Source organism: Rattus rattus, chromosome 16, assembly GCF_011064425.1.
Source record: "Rattus rattus isolate New Zealand chromosome 16, Rrattus_CSIRO_v1, whole genome shotgun sequence".
Lineage (NCBI taxonomy): Eukaryota > Metazoa > Chordata > Mammalia > Rodentia > Muridae > Rattus > Rattus rattus.
Window position 1 is genome coordinate 229,722 of NC_046169.1, and position 21,516 is coordinate 251,237.

General features: G+C 44.7%; 1 protein-coding gene across 6 annotated transcripts in view; it reads left to right on the forward strand.

The window, feature by feature from the left end:
• Nucleotides 1-592: 592 nt before the first annotated feature.
• Nucleotides 593-21,516, forward strand: part of Pds5b (PDS5 cohesin associated factor B) — a 131,645-nt gene continuing 110,721 nt past the window's right edge. For all 6 annotated transcript variants that reach the window (XM_032887088.1, XM_032887089.1, XM_032887092.1 and 3 more), the window contains exon 1: nt 593-666. The gene's annotated coding sequence lies outside the window, so the exon portion shown is untranslated. The remainder of the gene's footprint in view (nt 667-21,516) is intronic.

Genomic DNA, 21,516 nt, shown 5'->3' on the forward strand with positions numbered 1-21,516 from the left:
AAAAAGCCGGCATAGGCAGAGGCAGGCAGATCTCTGAACTCGAAGGCAGCCTGGTCTACGTAGTGAGATCAAGGCTAGCCTGGTTTATGTACACAGTGAGCTTCAGGCCAGCTAAGGCGGCAAAGTGAGACCCTGTCCAAAAAAGGGAAGAAGAAAAACCAAAAGGCCAAAGCTAGCGGCTTTTTGCAGTCTGCAGATTTCCCGCCAAAAGCCTGGGAGGCTGAGTCAATGCTGAGAAGGCACTGACAGCTGCCCATCACTCTGCTGCCAAGGAGACAGAGGCGGCCGCGAGAGCAGGGCGGAGCCTGCGCGTGCGCGCCGCCGGGTGGGGGGGCGGGGCCCTGAGCGCGGGCTAAGGAGCGCGTGCGCGCGCGCCTGAGTGAGAAGCGGTCTGGCCGGCAGGGGGCGCTGAGAACCCACGCGGCGCTCTGCCTGCCCCCCGGGCGCCGTCCGCCGCGGTTCGATTGGAGCAGCCGCGGAGCTGCTCTTGGCGCCATTTTGAAGCGGAGAGGAGGAGGAACGGCCTGGACTGGCTGCGGAAGGGGAGGGGGGGGGAGGAGGCGATTGGATGCGGCGGCGGCGGCGGCGGCGGCGGTGGCGGCGGCGAGGGCGGCGGATCCCCGAGATCGGCGGAGCGCGAGGAGTGTAGGAGCCGGGTGGCCGGAGGTAGGAGCGACTCGGGTAACGGAAAGGGAGCGCCTCTTCCTCGCCTCAGCGCCCCACGCTCCATTTTCCAGCGGGGTGTGCGCGCGTGGAGCCGTCGCCCGCCGAGCCTCTCGTGTCCCGGTGTCCTCGCGGGGCTGCGGTGGGGCCGGGGGCGGGGAGGCCGCGGGCCGCCGCTCGCACCGGCCGGGAGTGACCTTTGCGGGGGCCGCAGCCGCGCCCCTCCCCCTCCCCCGCCTCCCGAAGCGAAGCCCCCCGCGCGGCTTCCCCCTTCCGGCTACCCGAGGGCCCGGCGCGAGGGGCGGCGCGCTCGCCGCACTGCTCGGGAGTCGGGGAACAGCCGCCAGCCGGCCGAGAGAGTCCTCGGGCGACCGCGGGTGCAGCCCCACGGCGGTGCGGACGGCGTGCAGTGCGGGCTCTCCCGCCTCTGCACCGTTATTCCACTGACACTCTAAAAGTTTGCGATCCGGGAGAAGCCCCGGCGGCGGCGGCGGCGGCGGCGGCCGTGGGTCTGCTTTTTGTTTTGTTTCGTTTTTTGCTCTGTACGTTAAAGACTGATGTATGCACGTAGGAGCAGGCATGTAGCATGCAGCCGACAGGTGTTTGCAGGGTTGACTGAACCCCGAAACTCAGCACCTGCTCTTCAGCGCTGCATGCTATTCCAGTACGAGCCCCGGAGGGGTTTGAAAGAAGAGTGATTCCCTCGCTCCATCCTCAGGAACCTTACCAAGAATTAAAAGTCTCCCACCCTCTCTTTTTGATTTCAAAGAACGCCGCTCTGATACTTGTGTTAGGAATTGATGGGTGACAGTAATCGCTCCAAGGAGCCATGTCTCAGTTGAATACTTGCTGAAGCTTTTGGATGTATTGTTTCATTTTGAAGGTTGGTCTGAGGTTCTGAGAGAGTTGGGGAGGCTTGTGTACTTCACGAATAACCTTTAAAAAGCCAGGTGTATTTAGGGTAGGAGGTGGGCTATTGCTAAGTCATGACTGAAATTGTGAATGGCAATATAAGCATTGTTCTCAGCACATGTACGTAAGAGTTCCAGGAGTGGGTATTTTCAGTGCTAACTTTTATAAAAGTCAAGTAAAATGTCACAAGCGCGGGTTTCAGGGGCCATCTCTTGGCTGTGCACTAGGTATGTCAGATGCTAGTGTTTGGGGGACAGTAAAATGAACGCTTGGGAGGTATGGCAAGTCACTGTGGAACAGTTAATCTTCCATCGCATGGTGACAGCATAAAACCTAACCCATTTCCAGCGGCCAATTTGGAAGTAAAAAGTTACACGTCACATAAGATGAATACATTCATTCCCCAAACTTAAATATTAAATACTCTTTGGGGTGGTGGGTGGGGGAGTGGCTCTCTGTGTAGCCCAGATTAGCCTGGAACTGGCAATCTTCCTGGCCTCACGAGCTGGGATTACATCGCCACACCCAGCTCATTAAAACCACCTTGAATCAAAATGTTATTTCTTTGAACTCATATTTGCATATGATGTAAATTTACAAATACATATATAGAAAAGATGTGTTTTAAAGTTTACTACTAAAGTAGTAACTTTTTCCTTACAGCACAGATGTTTTCCTCTTAGTTGGGTTCTGTTTGAAGAGTCTCTGATGAGAGAGTAATGCTAGACTTTTGCCCTTTTTTTCCTTTTTAAAAGAACTTTGTCGTTTTGGTTGAAGCTTTCATGACGATTCGTCATTAACCTTGCTTTTGCTGTTCCGGTTTTAATGTTCCGGTTGCCTTTAATCCCTTGGCTTCGGTCCCCTCTCCCCTTCTCAGTCGGAAGAGATCTTTTGATGATGGTGACCCTCGTCATGAGCTGATTTGAACTTGGCTTGTAGCAGGGTTCTAGACAACTGTTTGAGGACCACTGTTTACATTTGAAGTGTATCCTGAGGTGGTGCTATAGCTTTGGGTAACCAAGAGCAGCATTCCAAGGACCAGGCTCTAAGAGCCATTCATTGGCTAAGCCTAAGCAGAATAATGACACTTTGGCTTAGACAGGTCTTGGTCAGGTGAACAGAGAAGGGTTGGGAGAGCTAAACTTTGGGAGGAAAGGAATAATTTGGGGGCTGCGTTTTTCTTATTCCCCTTCGCATATTTGGAGATGGTCCTTTGGCTCCCAGCATGTTACTTCTTGGATCACATTTGCCTAGCCTTAGTTAGGAGAGCTAGTTCACTCTGGTTTTCGGATTCTTAGGTGACATAGGATACAGTAAGTGTGGACGTTTATGTTTCCTTCGCAGGTGTTAGAAATCTATAGAGGAGCGTGAGGCTTGTTGCCAGCCCTCTTACAATTGAGAAGTTAGGTGTAGAGGAAATGGCCCTGCATGGTTACAGTCATTCTTTTTTTTTTTTTTTCCCTTTTTTTTTTTCAGAGCTGGGACTGAACCCAGGGCCTTATGCTTTGCTAGGCAAGCGCTCTACCACTGAGCTAAATCCCCAACCCCGTTACAGTCATTCTTAAGTGGGCTTAATGAGACGCTGAGATTTGAAACACTGTCTCACTCTGTTAGCCCAGGCTAGCCTCAAACTCAGGTGTCCTCCTCCCTCAGCCTCCCGAGTCTTGGGATAACAGGTGTGAGCCAGTGTACTCAGTGTTTTCTAAGTTTACTGAAGAGACGTTTGCAGTTCTGACTCCTTGGAGAGTTAGCCCCGTCTTCTCATTGTCTTTCATGAACCACCTGATTTTCAACATTTTCCTCGGTACTTGAAAAGTACTTTCTAATCCTTTCTCACTAATTAGTTCAAAATTACTAAGCGTGCAGCATTGAGCGTCACTGTGTTTACTGGCAGCTCGTTATGTGCCGTGGGAAAATTAAGGTGGTAAACTCCATGCATAAAACGTCAGTGCTGTGAAGCCATCAGTATGAGACCTTAAGTACCTCCGTAGTCATGCTCTGTAGTGACTCGACGTGAGGAGCGAGCAGCTGTCCTGGTGGACTTTCATAAGACAACAAGTCAGGAGTGTGGAGGACACACACAGCAGAGGAGGAAGGTGTTTGGGACGTCTTTTAGGTCTAAAAGTGCTGGTCTGCTCTGCTGCCCGTCTGATGAAGAAAATGCTGTGAACGGATTCATGGAAAATGTATACTACTGACTGTCCATCGCATTCTAAGGACGACGCAGCGAACTGAAAGACCTGAGCTGTGGCAGGAGGGAGTGATGGTTAGAGACCTATGCTGCAGTGGTGAGGACTGGGCAATGAGCGTCTTGCTGCTGCTGAAGGGAGAAGGCAAGGCTCCTGAAGGAGAGTGAACTAGGCCAAGCTCACGTTACAGACATCTGTCTATGTTATAAACAGTGCTTAGGGCCCTGAGAGAGACTTGAGGGTTGTCCCCCCACACACACACACTTTGATTTCAGGAACAGTGAAGAGACATTGAGGGAAGCCGTATTCTGAATGAAGTATGGTCTTACTGAGATTCTTTCAGACAGTTTTAGCCTTCAGTCATGAGACTGGTGGAGGGTGGAGGGTGGGGTTGGTGAGATAGCTCAGTGGGTAATGATACTTGTAGTTCAGCTTGACCACCTGAGATCTAAGTCTGGGACAGATGGAGGAAGAACCAACTCAGGCAAGCTGCCCTCTGATCGTCCGCACGCACGCACCGAAATAAATAAATAAATTCAATAAAAAGAATTGTGTGTGTGTGTATATATATTTTTTAAAGATTTATTTATGTAGAGCGCTTGCTTAGGAAGCGCAAGGCCCTGGGTTCGGTCCCCAGCTCCGAAAAAAAAGAACCAAAAAAAAAAAAAAGATTTATTTATTATATATAAGTACACTGTCTCTGTCTTCAGACACACCAGAAGAGGGCATTTCATTACAGATGGTTGTGAGCCACCATATGGTTGCTAGAAATTGAGCTCAGCCAGTGCTCTTAACCACTGAGCCATCTCTCCACCTCAAGAATTGTATATTTTAAGCTAAAAAGTTGTACATGTAAAAAAAGAATTCTTCTAGTGGTACAGAAAACTGAAAGTTAAAAAATAAAATTCCAGTGACCTACTACTAACAAATGCTAGAATATTTACTTAAAAATATTTCTAGGAGCAGTATTATGCTGTTGTGGTTTTTTTTTTTTTTTTTTTTTTTTGGAGCTGGGGAGTGAACCCAGGGCCTTGCCACTGAGCTAAATCCCCAAACCCCTGTTGTGTTTTTTTAAGAAAGAAACTTGCCAGGCAGTGGTGGTCCACACCTTTAATCCCATCGCTTGGGAGGCAGAGGCAGGCGGATCCTTGAGTTCAAGGCCAACCTGGACTACAGAGTTAGTTCCAGGACAACCAGGGCTAAACAGAAAACCTGTCTTGAGAAACCACTACCACCACCACCACCACCATCATCAACAACAACAAAAAACAAAAAGAAAAAAGAAAAGAATAAAAAAAGGAAAGAAAGTTTCCCTCTTTAGGTTAAAGTGTTTTTTTGTACTGCCACAGAGATATCAACAGAATTAAAAAATAGTATTTTAGTGAGGGTGATATTAGTCTGCAGGGGCGTTTGTTAAACTTCGTGCTGTCTCCGATGTGCTGTGCTGTCCTGTCTCTCTCTAGTTTGCTTGTCTAAGAGGGCACACCTTTGTCTGAAGCGCATTACTGGGAAGTCGCTGGGGTCCAGTTGCTGTGCTTTCATTTCTTGCTTACCCCCTCCTCAGCTAGGAGCTAAGGCATCTGAGAAGGAGAGGTGAGACTGAACTTTGGAAGAGGAATGTGATTTGGATCTTGAGGGGAATTGGGTCTGGAAGGAGAGACTAATGTGCTAGGAGGCTTTGAACAGCTGAGAGTCCAGCTCAGGGTATTGAGGGCCCAGAGAGGCAGAGCCAGGAGGAAGGGTTGGAGATCTGGGAGCCAGGATAGATGAATTTTGTGAGGAGTCAACTCTGCCTTGTACTGTCCCATCGCTCACCCTTTCAACTTTCGAGTGTTGTTACATTTTTATCCATATTGTCATTTGATTCATTACTCTGCATGAGTGACAGTCCAGACCCTGTTTCTCCAGATTTGAGAGCTTAGTTTAGCTCTCCTGAAAAAGGACTTGAGTGTCCTTCAGACCAGTCAAGGTAGCAGGTTTTTTTCTTGGCATCCTTTAGTTCTATTTCCTGGTCCTTCCTGGGACCCCTCCGTAAATGCTGTCGGTGGCCTTATATGCTGGTGTATAGAAAACTTGGACTGTAGGTGTGTGTGCTTGTAAGAGTCATTAGTTTGTCTCCTGTCTTCCCATCCCTCCCTCCCTCCCTCCCCTGCGGGTACAGGTGTACACAGCCTCGTGTGTGCCCAGTGCCTGTGGTGTAGGTCAGAGGACAGACAGGTTTTCAGAAGTGGGCTTTTACCTTCCATTTTGTGTTTATTTTATGTTTTTTTTTAATTTGGTTTTTCTAGACAGTTTCTCTTTTTAGCCCTGGCTGGTCACCATGTCTAGGCAGGATCTTTCTTGTATTTCTGCTGTTCTGGTACCCGGTGAGCTTTCAGACCAGTTTGTTTCCACCTCCCATCTTGTTACAGGAGTGCTGGGCTTATAGACAACAAGCTGTCACAATCAGGGTTTTTTTTTATTTTTAAATGTGGGTTCTAGGATTGAACTGAGGCCTTAGGCAAACACTTTCACCTGTCAGGCCGTATTGATAGCCCCGGCTCCACCTAAGAGGAATTTTTTTTGTCCTTTGTTTTTTTGGCTTAGGAGATGATTGGCTTAAAACACCCTTCTTTCTGATTTTTTAGTGTGCGTGTGAGTGTGTGCGCATGTGCGAGAGTGTGTGTCACACACATATTATCCTCAAATGCTGGTCCTTTTGTCATGTTTGCCCCTAGTCTAGGCTGTTGGTTAGTTTTAAGTGTCTGAATTTAGTTACTACAAATAGGGGACAGGATGGATTTGACACTAGTGGTAGTGGTTGAGGTCGAACATTTGGTGCTTATTTAGAGAGCATCCTTTTACCACAAAAGGTTACCTAGCCTAAAATCGTTAATTGTGCCAAAGTTGAGGCAATTCTGTCTGGGCAGAATCGTCCTGGTGGGCTTGTGTTCCCCACCGGGTTCGTTGAGCTGGGCAAGCCCCACAACTTAGAGCAGCAAACCACAGTAGTGCTTCAGACTCTCACTCTGCAGCCCTGGGTGCTTTCTCCCTCCTTACTCTCAGCACCCTCCTTTTGACTTCCCTTCCCCAGCTTGTGAGGTTTCATACTAGAGCGGGTTTTCTAGCATTTCAGACTGGACACCCAGCTAGTGTGATGGGCACTCTTTAGTCAGGCACTCAGGCAGAGCTGAAGGCCAGCCTGGTCTAAAGATGGAGTTCTGGGACAGCTAGGGCTACACAGAGAAGCTCTGTTTAGGGGAAAAAAAAAAAAAGCAAGACAGATGAGTAGACTGAAAATCCATAGTAATTTAAGCATTTGTTAAGTTGTTTAGTGATTGGAGTTCTGTCTAAGGACAACACCAAGACTTGACTATTGTTCATTTCACTCAAAATCAGGACAGCTAGACTTTCTGTCCTGTTACTAACTAGCCATGTGTAAATCCCCTAGTTTTGAAGAAAAAAAAAACCCCTCCATCTTTCAAAATCTGTAATTAAGTACAGTAGTAACAGATAACTCATTTAAAAATAGTTTTACTGAGGTAAATGAGGTACCATATGATTTTTCCTATTGGAAATATACAGTTAATTGTTTTCCCGTATGTTTACAGATCCATACAATCATCACCACAACCATCACATCTCCTGTTACAAAGGTATTCCAAAGCAATCAGGCCGGCCGGCTGGCCTTCCTCCCTCTCTCTTTCCCTTTTAAGATTTATTTTATGTATGTGAGTACACTGTAGCTGTCTGCAGACACACCAGAAGAGGGCATCGGATCCCTTTATAGATGGTTGTGAGCCACCGTGTGGTTGCTGGGATTTGAACTCAGGACCTCTGGAAGAGCAGACAGTGCTCTTAACCTCTGAGCTGTGTCTCCAGCCGTAGGCATTACTTTTTTCACTTCTTATGTCATTAGTTTTTGGGATAAACTAGGACAATGGTTTGTTTATACTGGGGAAACATGCTAAAGACACAGTGAAACATGCTTATAACTTCTGTGTGAGGGCAAGCATGACACTGCGCATCCTAGGACTTGGCGGGTGTGGTGTGCTGAGGCAAGAAGATTGGGAGTTTGAACCTACTGTGAGCTACGAGTGATGCCCTGTTTCAGAAATCAACCAGACTTGTTTGCAGCGCGCTTGGTGATAAGAGTCTAACAGTGTGATGATTGTGAATGGATGTTTACATGTCTTATTTGGGAAAATTGCTCTCAGTCTGGCTGGAGATAGAGAGAAAAGATAGTCCTGTAATAAATATATTTGGGTAGGACAAAAGAGGCTGTTCCAGGAAGGCATAACCAACAAGGAATCTGACCGCAGACAAACGTGTTGTTCTGTGTAAGAGGCGTGTAATACACTTTGTCAGAGAGGAACACTTGGCAGGGTGTCAGTTCCGTGCTGCAGAGCGGAGCCATCTGAAGGCCATGGTCTCCTTCCCCTGTGTGCTGGTGTTAGTGATTGCCCCTGGGAGCCTCAACCACACTTGGGCATCTCTGGTCTACTGTGAGCCTGGAAAGTAAGTTTTAAATTACATCTAGTAAGTGGTTGATGCCTCCAAGAAGAGGATATTAACTTGTAGTCTTGTGACTGAGTAACTAACTTGCCTCTCTAGTTTATTTTCTTGAGGTTTGGTTTCACCCCAGGTTAATTGACTTTATAGGATAAGTAATTCCTAAGTAAATTGATTCTTATACATGTTTTCCTTTGTCTGCCCCTCCCCCATTATTTGCATCCATTTTAAACTCATTTTAAAAAATAATTTTGCTGAGGGATCACTAACACACATATGATCTTGCCTATTGGAAGTACAGTTTTTTTCTTCTGGCGTGCTTTCCCTCGCTATGTAGCTGTGCTGCCCCTAGTGTGACATCGCTCACTTTGTTCCTTTCTTCTCCTCTGACGTTTCCCCATTTTCCTTTCAACTCACTAACAGACCGTACAGAATCGTGTCAGACTCTGGAGTGCATCCCTGCATTTCTTCCTGCTCCCCCATCGTGTTAGTGATCTGTCTCCCAGCTTCTGTTAGTGATCTGTTAATACAGCTGCTTACAGACACAGCCCACCTCATGCTTCCCTCAGTTTTACACTCATACTAGAAAGTTAACTTCTGCGCCCCTTTTATTTTTATTTATTTATTTATTTTTTCTTTTCTTTTTTTTTGGAGCTGGGGATCGAACCCAGGGCCTCACGCTTGCTAGGCAAGCGCTCTACCACTGAGCTAAATCCCCAACCCCCACCCCTTTTATTTTTTACATTGGAAAATATACCCGGAGATCTCCTCTTACCTGTATGTAAAGTACTTTCCCTCTCTGTGGACAAGGACAGTGTTTATTGTTATATCACAGTTTCACTGGCTTATTGATTGTTTCCAGCTTTTACTGTGCAAGGACATTTTTATACCACAGTTGCACTAGGTTATTGATCCAGTTTTTACTGCTGTACAACTGCTGTTACTCTGTGCATGTGAGGATTTGTTTGTGGTGCAGGGTCCTAGCCATGGAGTTGCTGTGCCAGAATACAGCAGGTAAAATTCACACGGTGTCACTTTGTACATCACAGAGTTTGTAGCACTGCTGTATATGTGAAAACACTTGTTTCTCTGTAACATCGCCATACATAAAAGTGTATATATGTAAGTATATAATAAACCAGTTAGAAACCTTGTCAATCCGACAGGTGAAAACAGCATCACTTCTATTTTAATTTACATATTCCTGGTACATGAACCTGAGCGTCATTTCCTGTGCTTGAGCCATTTTATTTTTTCTGAGCCAAGTATGTTTTTCATTTCTTTCTCTCCCCCACCCCCCACCGAGTATGTTTTCATCTGTCTGTCCCTGTCTCTCTCTCATGTTTGAGACCTAGTATGTTTTCATCTGTCTGTCTCTGTCTGTCTCTGTCTCTCTCTCATGTTTGAGGCCTCTCCCTGTCTCTTTGGGTCTGCTAAAGTAGGTGGCCGACTTAGCCCTGCTTTGCTGTCCTGCTGCCCCCCTGCTTGTGCCGCGTCGCTCATGGCCACCCAACGTCTACTGGGGCAATCTGCAGAGCCTTTCTTACTGGCCTCAGTGGAAACTCCCACATTTCATGAGTTAATTTTCTTTTACTTTCTATTTTGTTGTTGTTGTTATCTTGTCTTTCTCTGTACCCCTGGTTGGCTTAGAACTTGAGATTTGGACTGGACTGGCCTTTAGTTCTACCTGGTGTTTCCTGCCTCTGCCTCCGCCGTGCTGGGATTATTGTTGAGGATCTCCGTCCGACGGCGTGGACAGCTTTGGTTCTGATGTTGTGATGATACCGATACTCTTTCCTGTAGTTATTGGCTGTCTCTGTTGTGATAGAATCCCCCCCCCTTTTTTTTCTTTTTTCCTTGAGGCATCATCTCACTGTGTAGCGCTGACTGCCCTAGAACTCACGTTTCCCCTGCCTCTGACTCCCAAGTGCTGGGATTAAAGGTGTGTGCCACCACACCTGACCTCTGCTAGAGTTTTTTTTCTTCAAAGTTTTTTGCTGTTAAAAAGTTGCTGTCTTGGGTCTGGAGTGATGGCTCAGTGGTCCAGAGGTCCTGAGTTCAGTTCCCAGCAACCACTTGTGGTTCACAACCATTGTAATGGGATTTGATGCCCTCTTCTGGTGTTCATAGAGATAGTGTATGCGTACTCATATACATAACATAAATAAGAATGTAGCTGTGTTAAAATGCTCTACATTGACATTTGTCGTGTGTGTGTGTGTGTGTGTGTGTGTGTGTGTGTGTGTGTGTGTGTGTGTGTATGTGGGCACACTGCATGTGGGGTCCGAGGACTGCTCTACTGCAGGGGTTGACTCTCTCTACCATGTGAGGTTTTGGACACCAAACTCTTTTGTTGGCTCCTAATTATCTTTTTATTGTTGACTTGTAGGGTTTTTGGTGATAGAAATCAAACCCATGGCCTCATACATGAGGCAAGCATTTTGCCAGATGAGCAAGGTCCCCAGTCCTTCCTTAATCATCCTGGGTATGAGTGCCTTGCCAGGCCACTGGCTTTCTCCCATCATGTAACGGATCTTGTTCTTAACGTAGATTTTGATGAGTTCCAGGTTTTAGTTGTTGAGCTCTAATCAATCAGTTTTAACTGTGCTCTGGTTTTGAGTTCTAATAACCCTCTACCTATCCCCAAACCGTGAAAAAAATTTTTTGTGCTTATTTTGTGTAGAAGATTCTTAGCTGTGTTCGTCAGGTTTCCTTTATTATACCAGATAGGTCAGATAACTAGGCAATAAAGCATTAAATTGGGCTGGAGAGATGGCTCAGTGATTAAGAGTGTTAAGGTCCTGAGTTCAATTCCCAGCGACCACATGGTGACTCACAACCATAAGTAATTGGATCTGGTGTGTCAAGGACAGTGCGGTCATATACATAAAATAAATATTTAAAACAAATAAAAAAAGAATTAGATTGCATTTAATTACACTTCAAGAAAAGTAAACAACGATTTTTAGTGAATGTGTGAGCTGATACTGTATTTATTTTCTTCTGTTGCCTCTGTATAGTGAGAGGTTCCATTCTGTGCTCTGGTAGCTATGTTGTTGGGCCTCTGGAGAGAGTACTGGCTGGCAATGGTGGATGTGCTGTGGCTAGAAAGGGAGGGATGGGAAGGAGCTTTTGAGGGACACTCAGTAACCTGAAGCCTCCCGCTAGGCAGCACCTTTTAAAGCTTCCGCCACCACTTGGGGATCACATTCAAGATCCAAAATCAGTAGTAGGCTTTACAGAGACTTAATCCATTTCAGAATAAACGAAAGTGCGTGCCTATGTGAGTGAGTGCCTATGTGAGTGCGAGCCTATGTGAGTGAGTGCCTATGTGAGTGCGAGCCTATGTGAGTGAGTGAGTGAGTGCCTATGTGAGTGAGTGCCTATGTGAGTGAGTGCCTATGTGAGTGCGTGCCTATGTGAGTGTGTACCTATGTGAGTGTATGCAGTAGTTTAAGATTCATGAAAAGAAGGCGTCTTCATTCCCGCACCATTGTTAGCTTTCCTGAACTGAGTGAGTTACCTTTGTGTCCTCCCTATGTCTTTGAATGTTGTGTGAGCACCTTTGTGGCCGCTGTGTTTGTTCGTTCATTCATCGGTTTATCCTATGAAGGAATCAGACCATCTTGATATCTGTGGCATTATTTATATAGGGAGTTTGTTCTGTTTTTTCTCGTAGCCCTGGCAACCTTGGAATTTGCTATATAGACTAGGCTAGCCTCAAACTCAGATACTCCTGTCTTTACTTCCTGATTAATAGGACTGAAGGTTTCTGCCACCAAGTCTGATTATAGTGAGCATTAAGAGCTTTCACATTGGCAGACGGTGGAGAAATGGCCCAGCAACTTAAGCGACTTAAGTCGCTTATTGCTATTTCAGAGGGTTGGAGTTTGGTTCCCAGCACGCGTGTCAGATGGCTCGCAACTTCTGTAACTCCAGATGGAGAGGATCCAGTGACGACCCCTTCAGTGACTCCTTGCATGCCTGTTAACTTGCTTCCTCCCTCCCTCGGTCCTCCCTCCATCCCACTTTCCTTCCTCTCTCCTCCTCCCTCTCTCCCTCCCTCCTTACTTCTCTCCTTCTCTCACCTTCACATAAACAAATAAAATCAATCATATGGTATAAATCCTCTTTAACATTTATTTTTACGCCATTCTAGTTGCCTATACATTTTCAAGTCAGTTTTGTCAGTAGTAGGTCTCTGGGTGCTCTGATTGTGGTTATCCGGATAAATCTGTGCGGGTATAACTGACCCCATAGTTAACAACACTGAACTTGGTAGCCAGCCTCTTACATGGTTTCTAGCAATCCCTGCCTCCTGCTAATTTGTGCTCCCTTGTAGCCACCCGTCTACATAGTACCAGCCTTGGTTTGATAACAGTTTATGAAAGATAGCATTGGTTATCAGTCGTCATTCGGAGGAAAGGTACTACTAATTGGAAACGTCTGGTAGTTTCCTTTTTGCTGGCAGATTGCACTGCTGCAGTTTCATGTTTGTTTAGAGGAGAAAGGAGACTCCTGGGTTAAGAGTTGAAAGATCTTCCATTCTTCCACTGACTGCAGACCTAAGTCACTTAGTTTGACTGCATCCTCGTGGTCCTGAGTCCTTGGGGAGCTAACTTTGACCCTTCCTTGCCCATGCGAGGCAAAGCACTCTACCACTGATCTCTGTCCGGGCCTGGCCTTGTGTATGGACACCTTCTATCTCCTCCCCTTTGCTGTCTTCTTCCTTAAGGCAGTGTCTCAGGTGGCACAGATTCTTGAGCCCACAGTGATCTTTCTGCTTCAGCCTCTTGAGTGCGGGATCACAGCTTCCCTCTTGGCTTTTTAAGCTCCGTCCTGTAATTTTGTAGTGATGCTGTAAGGGATCCCTGCTCACTGTGGATGTTCACAGTTAGCATTAACTGTATCCCTGTCTGTAAAAGATCCTTACAGTGGCCTTGTATTTAACATTCACATGTTAAATTTGTATGTATAATTTGCATTTTTTGCTTTATGTTGCTTTTTTCTTTTTTTGCTTCAAATAGATTTTTAAAAAAGATTTATTTATTCATTATATATAAGTACACTGTAGCTGTCTTCAGACACACCAGTAGAGAGCATTAGATCCCATTACAGATGGTTGTGAGCTGCCATGTGGTTGCTGGAAATTGAACTCAGGACCTCTGGAAGAGCAGTCAGTGCTCTTAACCACTGAGCTGTCTCTCCAACCCTCAAATAGATATCTTTTAAAGAATTTAAAAGAAGATTTAAAGACCTTTGTAAATAATTACATATTTGTTATTTCAAGTTTTCTTTCTATCTTGTATTTGAGTTACTTCCTTTCAGCATTTGAGATCGGTCTGGCCTCTAGTCACCACACCCAAGGAAATATCCTTTTTTTTTTTTTTTTTTTGTTCTTTTTTTCCGGAGCTGGGGACTGAACCCCAGGGCCTTGTGCTTCCTAGGCAAGCGCTCTACCACTGAGCTAAATCCCCAACTCCCTTTTTTTTTTTTTAAAAGATCGATTTATTATATATAATATATAAGTACACTACAGCTATCTTCAGACACACCAGAAGAGGGCATCAGACCTCATTACAGATGGTTGTGAGCCACTATGTGGTTGCTGGGATTTGAACTCGGGACCTCTGGAAGAGCAGTCAGTGCTCTTAACCACTGAGCCATCTCTCCAGCCCCCCCAAGGAAATATTCTTAATGTTGTTGTAAAATACAGGTTTTAATGAAGATTTTAAGTGATTATATAGTTTACTCTTATTTTTCTAGTTTGTGGGGTTTTTTCCCTCTGGGTGTAGAATTGTAACTCGAAAGTCTTAAGTACCCCCCATCCCCTTTAGGTTTCCATCAGTTTTTAACAATTTGATGTTTATTTAGTATTCAGTTGGAGGCTTGCTAAACTTAATTTGCAATTGATATTCTCCAAATTTGGGACATTATAACCATTAGTTAGAGAATATTTTCCCTACCCAATTCACTTTTATTGTTCTTTCATGTTACATGCTATCCTAAAGGTTGGTTGGTTATTTTTATTTTTTGTTTTTTGAGACAGGATTTCTTTGTATAGGTAGCCCTGTCTGTCCTGGAACTCACTCTGTAGACCAGGCTGGCTTTGAACTTAGAGTTCCACCTGCCTCTGCCTCCTGTGTGGGTCACCACCACCCAGCTTCTCTTCTCCTTTTAAACATTTATGTTTAGTTACGTGTGTGACGAACACATGGCTTCTTACAGAGGCAGGAGAGAGCTGCAGTTAGGTGGTTGGGAGCCATTAGAGATGGTATTGGGTACTGACGTTGGGTCTCTGCAAGAGCAGCACGTGATTTGAATCTCAGTCTCACAGTCCCTTCGGTCTTCCTCTTCTGAATGCAATTATGAATACATTTAGTGGCTGACTGATTGTCCCTTTGTGGACATTGCACTGTGTGGCATTGTACTTAAGCCCGGGTGTCCATTCATCCTCGCTCACCTGATCACACTCACTCTTTCCTGCAGTGGAGCTCAGCCTATGCTTTTCTTCCAGCTTTAGTTGCTTTCTCCTGGGCTCCCTGAGATCTGAGTATGAAATTCAAGGATCAGTGAAGAACGGGGGTTAATTTTTATGCTGCCCTTTTAACTCTGAACTTGTTTTAAAAATTTTACCTTTTAATTTGCAACTACCATGTGATCTCCAGAATGAGGGGTTTTCGGCTTGAACCCCTGCTGTCCGGTCCTGCTGTCCTGCCCTGCTGTCCACTCTAGGAATGGATGCTCTTGGGAAAGGCTGTATATGTTGAAATCTCCCTCCCTCTCTTCTTCCAGAGCTCAAACCTCTACTGTTGTCTTGCTCAGGGTTGCTTTCTTCTGCCTTTTTCCTTAAAAATGTGTTTTCTAGACTGCAGCTGACAGGGGAAGGCTAATTTAGTGAGTGTGGTGGGAGCTTTACAGATTCATTTTCAGTTAAAGTCTTGAAAAATGCTGCTGACTTTATGTACAGCATGTCTTAGGGTTACGTGTTTTAAGACTATGGTAAAACTCGCTGTTGCTTTCTTACAATTCTTGGTATGAACAGGTAGTGGAGTAGACCAGGCTCTCAGATGTCTGGTGAAAGGGGCAGCTACCTGTCTACAGTTGTCCTTCCTGAGGCACCGCATACACAGCGCTGTTACACATACTCAGATGATATTGGGGGAAAAAATCATTTTTTAAAAAATACTTCTTTTGATATTTTCCTTTGAGGAAAAAATCCCTGAAATATAAGTATTTGTCTGAGTGGCTTCTATGTCAGATTGAAGGAGTGGTCGTGTGCTTATCCTTAAAATGGTTAGCTAGGCCTCGGCCCAAGTGCAGAGGACCATTCCTAAGAACCTGTGTCCAGGCTAGTGAAGTGTGGTTAAGAGGTAAGGGAGTGAGTGAGTCTTAGGGATGGTGCATAGTGCCTCTTAATGGAGTATTGTTTTTGTAGGGTTAGGACAGATGTAAGGCAGACTTGTATCATCAGAATACATACAGTAAAGTTTGACAGATTGTGGACAGCGATTACTTCTTTGTTTTGAAGTAAATCAATTGTGAGAAAGTATATTAAAACCCTTTAACATTTATTTATGTATTTTCTTTGTGTGCATAAGCACACATGAAGTTCAGCATATATGTGTGGATCAGAGGACAATTCGTAGGAGTTCTTATTCTTTCCCGCCCGTGGGTTCTGGGGATCTGTTAAGTGAGGCTGAATCAACATGCCAGGGTTTCCGTATATCCGCATTAAACTACAATGCCACACATTCAAACAGGCCACCATTAGGCCTATATATTAGGCCAACTATCTTCAAAAGAAGATTGTGTGTGTGTGTGTGTGTGTGTGTGTGTGTGTGTGTGTGTGTGAGAGAGAGAGAGAGAGAGAGTGTGTGTGTGTGTGTGAGAGAGAGAGAGTGTGTGTGTGTGTGTGTGTGTGTGTGTGTGTGTGTGTGTGTGTGTGTGTGTGTAAACTTTGCTCCTAACTTTACCTACTGAACCATCTCACTGACCAGGAGGGTACATTTCAAAATTGGAATTTGTTCTTCTAAGAAATAAATGCCTTTGCAAGTGTTTGGTTTGTTTGTTTGTCTTTAAACTTAAATCTTCAAATAGTCTTGCTGATTAAAAGGCAATGAGGAAGGGGCTGGAGAGATGGCTCAGGGGTTGAGAGCGCTGACTGCTTGCTCTTCCAGAGGTCCTGAGTTCAAATCCCAGCAACCACTTGGTGGCTCACAACCATCTGTAATGGGATCTGATGCCATCTTCTGGTGTGTCTGAAGACAGCAACAGTGTACTCAGATATAATAAATAAATAATATTTTTTTTAAAAAAAAGTCAATGAGGAGCGCATGACTCTGCGTGTGGCTTTCTGTTTAATTAGGTTATATGCTTACAAGGAGTGGCAGGTGGAGATAGTCAGCACATAGTGTCGTGTAATCATAACTATATTTTTTTCTCTGTCAGCTTTAGTTTGATCAGAGAAGGAAATTGTTTTGTTGAGTGATTGTTTTTTTGTTTGTTTTTAAGATAGAGGAGTTTTCTCCTGAGTCTGATGGTGGCTTGAGGTCTGTAGGATTGGCAGTTTGGAAAGGATGTAGATGTGGAGCTGGGGAGAAGAAAGGAACCTGCAAGGTGGACTTGGGAGTCCTGGAAATGACTGAACTGTTAGCCCAAAGCTGTAACTTGTGAGGTTTGGACGATGCGGGAGCACACGGCTTTGAAGGTGGGCGTAGACCTCTCAGTACTGTGGGAGGGAGCCAGAGGAAAGGTGGCTCGAGCTAGAAGAGCTGTGGACCCAGTCACTGCCCCATCCTGTGAAGGTGAGCCAGGAAAACCAGAGGCTGAGATGGTGGCAGACAGAACTGTTTTTTCTGTTATTTTCTGAACATAAGCACAACTTCTTCACTTTCTGTTTTAGGAATTTCTTGGAGGCTATCTATAATTCATGGCCATGCAGAGAAAAGAATTTGGAGAAAAGTAGTTGCAATGTAAAGACGTTGATACGGCCATTGTAGCCCATCCCTGTTAATCACACCTTTGCTATACATTATTCAACTTTTGTTGTTCAGATAGCAGACAAACTTCAAAGAGCTTATAGTCATTTTCTCTGTTTTTGAAGTAGTTTCTCTTTACATAAGTCACAATACTCATTGTTTTATAACATATATTGTAGCATGAGATACCATTAATAGGTGGATGTGGGAAGGGAGATGAAACCGTAATTCGGTTACTATATAATACTTTTGTATTAAAATAAGCAGAAGCACTCCGTTATTTCTGCAGCCAGTTATGTGGTTATGGTATCTGTAATTACCGTCTTCCCTCGTCGTTCCACAGCCCCTGTCTTTGGCAGGTATTCCCACTGTTTGTGGTTTCCTGTCTGGTGAGGTGACCCAAACTCATTCTTTAAGGGGCTGGGCAATTAGAAGTTCTTCTGGATTGTTTCCCTGACTTTAATTATAGTACATGGAAATTGTAAACACATCCTAGAGGAGCTTCTGCACTCCGGACATGCCTTCTCTTAGCCCTCTTGTGCGGAGGCGAGCCAGCCACTCTAGTTAGCTGGTTGATTCAGACATGAGGACAAGGTGGTGGGGCAGCAGTCAGTTACAGTTAGTGACACTATTGCAGCCCCCCTTCCTTAGGAGCCAAGGGAGTGCCGCCCTCCTGAGCCTCTCCCATCCCACCTGTGTTTCAGGAATGCCAGGTAAGAGCTGACACTGAGCCATACCCCTGTAAGAGCAGGAAGAAGAAAAGATGAAAGAAATAATAACATCTATATACAGATAGAAATAAGCCAATAGTGGAAAATAAGTGATGAAGACAGAACTGTATGGTTTACTGGAGTAATTCCTTGAGGAAGAAATGGTTAATTGAAGGGTTGGTTTTATTTGGAAGTGCTTACTCTTATGTGAGCATACATACAGGAGGCATCATCCGTGAGCAGATGTGCATACAGGAGGCATCGTCTGTGAGCAGATGTGCATACAGGAGGCATCGTCTGTGAGCAGATGTGCATACAGGAGGCATTGTCTGTGAGCAGATGTGCATACTGGCTGATAGATGGTGTGAATCATACGTATCAGTGACTTAGGAAGCAAAGCTGGCAGTTAGATTGAGAATGAAAACCTGGGATGGTGGTAGGTAGGTGCCTGGAATAAGTAAACAGGAGAGGAGTGGACTCACTACCGCACTAATGTTCTTCTCCTTCACTGTGCAAGTGAATTGTACCTAACAGTGCTCACCGCATTGATTGTTACTACCTTTGGGAAGTGCAGGATAAACTGAGTGCACAGACATAGCTGTTAGCAATTGAGTTCTTGTTGTAATTTTTTTTTTCTTTTTTGGGAGTGTGGGAGGTTTGTTTGCCTAAGGCAGACAATTATATTAGAGTTTTTATTTTTTATTTTTTATTTTTTTTTCCTTTTTTTTTCTTTTTTCCCTCGGAGCTGGGGACCGAACCCAGGGCCTTGCGCATGCTAGGCAAGCGCTCTACTGCTGAGCTAAATCCCCAACCCCTTATTTTTTATTTTTAATACTACTTATTTTATGTGTATGAGTACACTGTCTCTGTATTCAGGCACACCAGAAGAGGGCATCGGATCTCTTTACAGATGGTTGTGAGCCACCATGTGGTTGCTGGGGATTGAACTCAGGACCTCTGGGAGAGCAGTCAGTGCTCCTAACCACTGAGCCATCCCTCCAGCTTCACATTAGAGTTTTTTTTTTTTACATTAGAGTTTTTATAAATTAATTTTATGTCAAATGCTGAGGATAAGATATTTGCTCTTCCAGAAAGGAAGCTATTACTATAGCATATATGCCAGTGTCGCTTGTGCTTTGGCTCTGGAAGTTCATGAACTGATGATTGGGAGGGCGTGTTGGGGTCAGGCTGTACATCTGCACACCCACCTCTTCTAACAAAGTAGTTCCCAAATAGTAGTTGTTGAAACACTGAGTGTAGCTTTTCTGAACATACTTGGCATTAATGTAATAAAGTGCTATTTATTAAACAGCAGCGAATGCATTACCACACGCGAATCTGAAGAGCAGATGGGTAGTTTTAATCACGTGAGCTAGATTTGTCTAATTTCATCTGAGCTGATGGACTCTTCATGTATCTCGGCTACCTGGTAGGTTGGCTGGGGGACCTGCCTGGTCTAGGACAGCCTTTGACACTGATGGTGGGGTGGTTGATTCTCTGCTGGAAGACAGGGAAAGTGGAAACATGAACGGTCGTGCCGAGTCTGCACTTGGAGCTGCTTGGTGTCACCTGTTGTGGCCAAGGCAAGTCCGGAGACCAGACAAAATTGAAGATGTAGGAAAATCAGCTCCTATGTCTGAAGGGAGACAACCGCATTGTTGCATTGAGAGAGAGCATGAATGCCAGGAGGACTAGAGAGTTCAATTTTTAATCCTTTAGCCGCACAATTGTGACCTCACACAAATCTCTCTTACAGTCTGTCTCCAAACCTGTAGAAAGGATTAAGTAATGTATGTAAAATGTATGTAAAGTGCTTATGGTATAGTTTCCCCTTAGGTAAGGCTTTGTCAGCCATAGTCAGCCCAAAAATGCTGAATGAGAACTTAAGAAGTACTTCACAGATTTTAGATTTCTGCTGCTCTCAGGAGTCGTAGCAGTATGAGAGCCTCTGTCCAGCCGTCTCTGTTTGTGTCTGGGGCCTGTCTGTTAGCACTTCATAAGCATCTCAGTTACTCGATTGGCTTTCCTGGCATGATGGGCCTGTGTTCAGATAACACCTATTTCAGTTGGTGGTGGCCCGAAGTGCAAGAGCAGCGCTGCAGACCAGTCGATGCTTCCCCTAGGTGACGCGCTTGTTTTTGTTTGGCTTAGTAAGAAAAGAGAGAAAACCAATGCTGAGTTGCTAAGGGTAATTTATTATGTCTCGTTGATAAGTCAATCATGTATATGCAGGAAAATGCAAAAAATACATATGTTCATATATACATATATGTATGTGTGTGCATATGGTCTGATATTGTGGTTTCAAGCATCTTCTAGAGCTATTCAACTTACCACTTTCTTATTGGGAAGGGGGCTGTCGCAGTGTCTGGATGTCTGCCAGTAATGCTTAATACATAGGAAGCGCCATTGTTACTTATTAATAAGAATTACTCATGTACTTTTTTAAACGATTTTTTAAAAAAATTTTTATGTGTATTGGTGTTTTGCCTGCATGTGCGTTGAGTCCCCTGAAACTGGAGTTCCAGACAGTTGTGAGCTGCTATCGAGTTGCTGGGAATTGAACACCAGTCCTCTGGAAGAGCGGCCATTGAGCCATGTCTCCAGTCCTCATACTCCTGGACTTTTTATTTATGACTAAATACTTACAATAATCTGTAATACTTTATGATTTCCTTACATTTGAGGAGACATTCCTAAACTATCAAAGCAGTGTTGTCAACCTTTCTAATGCTGCTACCCTTTAATACAGTTCTCGTGCTATGTTGACTCCCAACCATAACATTATTTTTATTGCTATAACTGTAGTTTCGCTACTGCTGTGAATTGTAATGTAGATATCTGTATTTTCTGGTCTTAGGTGACCCCAGTGAAAGGGTCATTCAACCCCAAAAGGGTGGTTACCTACCAGTCGAGAACTGTTGTACTAAATTGTTAGTTAATGTAAACTCTCCATTTGTACACACACACACACACACACACACACACACACACACACACACACACACCCCTACCCTTAAATATAACATTCTTCCCCTTTTCTTTTTCACTCATTATAGGGTCTACATGGCTGGCCTCCAACTCAGAGTTGGATCTGCCTGCTTCTGCCTCCTGAGTGCTGGGATTCAAAGGCGCCGTCTGCATGCCTGGCCCAGAGTTCTTCCTTTGAGGAGCAGGACAGTTGTGGAATATACGGCCTCTGGAACTTTTAAGTCTTAATCCTGCCCTTGTAGCTATTTAGTTCAGGACAGAGCTAATCCGTATCTTTAAATGCTTTTGTAGTTTCTGCTGCAACAGTCCCCACCTTGTTTCTCCTGCTTTATTCCGTGTTAATTTCTTCCTCCCTACTAATCGTGCGTGTCAGAGACTTGTCTATTCTGTTTTCACACAGCTTTTTAAAAACGGTTTCAGTTCTTTTCACCTTGAATGTTTTAAGTCCTAAGGCTTACGGCTGTCTTTAGTGGTTATGTTTTATATGTGTTCGGCTAATTTAAAGAATTATTTTGTTTCTCGTTTAGGTGTTTTGACTTGATGTATGTGTGCAGCACATGTGTACCTAGTTAGTACCTA